Source organism: Notamacropus eugenii, chromosome 1 (assembly GCF_028372415.1).
Source record: "Notamacropus eugenii isolate mMacEug1 chromosome 1, mMacEug1.pri_v2, whole genome shotgun sequence".
In the NCBI taxonomy this organism is placed as follows: domain Eukaryota; kingdom Metazoa; phylum Chordata; class Mammalia; order Diprotodontia; family Macropodidae; genus Notamacropus; species Notamacropus eugenii.
In genome coordinates, this window is record NC_092872.1 from 161,975,501 (window position 1) to 161,980,340 (window position 4,840).

Below are 4,840 nucleotides of genomic sequence, written 5' to 3' on the forward strand. Positions count from 1 at the left end.
TGATATAAAGACTCTCATAACATTAGCTCAGGCTCAGAAAAAAATATTTTAATAGATAGCAATTTGTCTCTCCAGGCAATACGAACCAATCTCCAAAAATGCTCCCAATAGATTGAGATTAAATCTTCCAAACAAAAAAAGCAGCATGCCATTTTATTATTAATGATTTTATGAGTTTGATTTTCTTTCTTGGGGCATCACTTAGAATAGTCATTTTTATATTCACGATGAAAAAAAATTACTCTCTAGGGGTTATACAGGGAAGTTAATTCCCAGCCTTTTTCAGTCCTTAACACATCTATGAACACCATCATTTGGGCACCACAGAAACTCAGCTACTGATATTGGCTTCGTAATGTATAAGAACAGTGTAATTAGCCTAGACAAGTGAATACACCTCCCAGTGCACCTAATGTTCCCAAAAGATCATACAGCAGTCAGACTCACAAATACAAATGGACAACAAGGAATGGAATGACATTAACATTGTGTGACATATAAGAATAGGGTGTTGATAATCTTACTGTAGTCTGTCCTGGCCATTCCACATCTGATGTATGTTGTTCAGTTCTGTGCACCATATTTTAGGAAGGATGTTGATACCTTGTAGGGCAAACAGAGTGTTAAGGACCTCAAATTTGTGCCAGGGCTCATTGAAGGAGGTAGAGAAGGTTAATTTGAAGAAGAGATGATTGCTGGGGGTGTGCCAAGTGGTAGAGGATGAGGACATGATATCTATCTTCAAGTATTTAAAGTCACCTTTAAAAATACATTTGTGTCACCTTCAAAAAAATTAAACTTGCTCTTTCTGGCCCCAACAAAATTCCCAAGAACTAGGAGTAATTTCTAGGAGTTGCAAAGTTTGAGATTTAGGTTTGATGTGAGAAAAACTCCCTACCAACTGAAACAATCCAACGGTGAAATGTGTTACCCAGGAAGTAGTGAATTCTCTCTCATTTAAGGTCTTCGTTTAAAGGGTAACACTGTTATAATAATCAATTAATCAATAAGCACTTATTAGTTACATACTATGTGCAAGGTACTGTGCTAAATAGCTCATTTTCTATCTGGGGGCAACATAATGGTCTCTAAGGTCCACAAAGTCAGCTTCAGCTCTAGAAAATTAATTTTAGACAAATATTTCTGAGTTCAGCCATAATCACTATGAGACCTCAGTTTGGAAAATTCCTAACATTTACGCAGAGGTTGGAGGTCTCTGCAAAACTTTATAATTTATACATATCTCTAGTTAACACACCTGGTCTTATCGTGGTTAAGACAAAATTGAGCTTACTGGAAAGGTTTGGGTAATGAGACAGCCAATTGCAATATTATGTCTGTGAATAGACAGATGATAGGAAGGAAAGTTGGATGATTCTTGGGAGTTCCCTTACTCTGGATCTTCTGCTCTAAGACACCTATAGAACCAATAACCCTCCATGATATCTCCTCACTCTGTGACAGGTCAGTCTTACTTTTCTCCTCAAAGGTTTGCTTGAAAGTCACAAGTTCATTTCTAAAATTCTTCCTCACTGTGTATATATATAAATACACACACACACACACACACACACACACACACACACACATATAGGACCCAAAGTCTCTTATCTAGTATCATTACACTTCAAAGATTTCACTCATGACAAATAAGGTTCTTTGATTGAATGACCTGTGTTCTCACCCAGTTAAGGTAACATTGCTACAACGGAATCAGACTGGCTTCATCCCCATACTTTGCAAAAGACTAGGTGGGTTGGGGAACCTGGCCTCAAGTGAGGCTCTTTGACTGAATCCAATCTTGATAGAACAAATTCAATCAAAAAAGGATTTTTTCTGTAAAACTTGAACTCAGTCAAAAGGCTATAACCAAGGACACAGAAGGCCATATGCAGCCTTGAGCCACAGGTTCCTCACGGCTGTACTAGATGATCATCTGCTAAGTATGTTGAAAAGATTCTTTTCTCCAATAGGAGTTAGACTAGATGGCTCTTGAATTCCTTCCTAACTATGAAATTCTGTGCACTGTTTACAAACAGTAAGAGAGATCTGTATAAAGATAGAATCAAACAAGCCACATGAGCAGTGTTTTGCGTTGCTATGATTCATTCTTTTCCGTCCATTTCTAGGAAAAAGGATTTCAATTATTTTCATTTGGAGCTACAATTGAAGCCATTTGCCCTCTCTAGGAAAATGAAGAAATGGACGTAAAGGACACATCTCTCTTCATTTGTCTCAATATCTTTGTTTTCAGTTTAACCCTGAACTAGCCTGCTTTCCCTTTGTTCCAATCAAACTTCCTTCTCCAAGCCCAGAGGAGTGTGATTCAGAATTCATGGCATCTCCAAAGGCAGAGAATGGGATTTATCAGTCTATGAGCCTGTGGTACAGAAGTAATTGCATTAATTCTGCCACTGATAAATAGGGCTTTCTTCAGCCTTACAAGCCACTGTAGGCTAATTATTCTTGAGATTCTATTTGGCTTTAATCACAGGGTGAATTGTTTCTTTCCAAATGTGGCAGGTATTAATAGCAGAGCATTTGTCCTAATTAATTTTCTAGGGCAAAGAGCCTTTTCATCTTTAATTAAAGACATAACAATGACCAAAATGTGTGAGCCTTGGTAAGAAATGGAACCACTCATCTCCAAGAAATCAACCCTGAGTGTTTTCATCCGGGATAGATAGTATTATGCTCTTTTTTCCTCCAGATGGTCTGTAACCAAGTTACCTTACCGCTCTTCAAATGTGGTAGATGTCATATGAGTATGGATAAGATCCAATGCTACAAAGCACATTTTGCCCTTTCCAGCATGTTTTTTGACCAACTGTATCTGTCCAGGGAGTTCACTTGATGTCTTAACCAACTAGAACCAATTGGGCATTCTGTTTGACATCCATCCCCTAGTGAAGGAAAAATAAAATATAAACACAGCATATAGATAGATGGATGGATAGGTGAATAAATAAATGGGGAAATGGATATTCATTTCCTATTAAGAAAGAAAAAACAAAGAAGAAAAAGATGAATAGAAGAAATAGGGAAAGATGTGAGCAGAGTTGCTATATAATACTAGCTAGTATGAGGTTATAATCATTACCAATTAATGTTCATTGAATACTTGCTGAATGGGTTTGATCCTTTACGGAATAAGCCTTTTTCCCCAAAGACCTAACATTCTTTGCTCTGCTGCCAATGAAACTGGTCATGTGGCATACTGGGATCTCACATCAGGACAAACAGAACAAAAATGAACATATAGTTATCACCACTTTAAGCCTTCTATAGAACCTGAACAAGAAAGTGCCAGGTATTAGACCTCTATGCTACTGACAAGGTCTAAACAGCGACAAGGACAAGTTACTGTCCTGGTAAGTTGTTTGCATGGTACCAGTTTGAGCTTTGTGTGGAATTGTTGGCCAAGAAATAGAGAGGTACACAAATCCAGGACACACTGGCTCCCAGGACTCCAGCTATCAGAGGGCCAATTGTAGCTGCCAAATACACATTAAAAGAAAACTGTACTTATCTGTTTGTATCCCAGAGTGGCTCCTGTGCTATGTAACAAATGGCAGTATTTGGTGAACTCTACAGGGTGACCTCCATGTTTAATTTTTCTGATGACAACTGTTTTAATGTACCAGTTTGTATTTCCTTCTTCTGGTATAGTAGGAAGTAGAGGTATATATGTCTAGTTAATTAAGGAATATTGTATGATGGCTGATAGATAGCACTTACATAGCACCTTAAAGTTCACAAAGTTGCTTCCATACATTCTCATCTGATTTGATTCTCCCAACAACATAATGGGGTGGATGATAAAATTATTCCCATCTTAAATGTGATGAAACTGAGGCTGAGAGACATTAAATGACTTGCCCAAGGTATCATAGCTAGAAAGTGTCTGAGGCGGGATTTTAACTCATGTCTTTTTTTACTCCAGGCCCAAAGCTCTTATCGATTGTGCTCCCTAATAACCTATGAGTAGAGTCCCCAAAGCCCACCAGACTATGGAGAGTCAACTAAGAATAAGGCTTCCCTCAGAAGAACAAGCCAATCAACCTCACCCCCAAATTTTGAAGGTACAATTCAAAATTCAGATTTTTCTAAAGAAAAGACAAATTGTCAACAGGCGCCACAAAGAGAATAGACACAGAGTGCAAATGAAAGGGAAATCAACGTGGACCAAGTAGGCCTAGAGAAATGTTAGTAGAGGATAGGTTTGAAAATTGAATACCACTTAGTCTTACTACAAGTTAGATTTCCTTTTGTTCATTTCTAACTATTTCACCCTGTTTTATTATTTCTGAATTAGTACATATATTTTCCCTCCTTAATAAACCATAAAAAATGTTGTTGTTGTGTTCATCCTTCGTTACCAAAGAAGACCATGCCATCAAAGAAATGACGACATGACTTGCACTTGACTTTGTTTTGAGTGAGGGAGGGCGGTGCAGGTCACCAGCCTCACTTATCTTCCAGAGCCACCTGAATCCAATGACCAGATATTCCTCAGGAGTACTGGAGATGACCCAGGATGCACTGGGGGACCTTGGTCCCTTTAGGTCAAGGTCTATGTAGGTACTCACCTAGGGTGAGGAACACAGAAAATGTACTTATAGTTTGAAGGATATGGAAACAGGAAGTACAAAGATAGGGGGCAGGCGTGGGGGGAAACCCCTGAGATGGAGGCAATGACAGAAGTAATTAGAATCTGGGTACTGTAGCTAGTCCCTAAATTTAGGGATTCAGCAGTCCAAGGAACTATGAAACTCCAGGAGGCTCAGTTCTTGGCTTGGGGTCTAGGGGTCAGGGATATTGAACGAGTACCAGTTTTAAG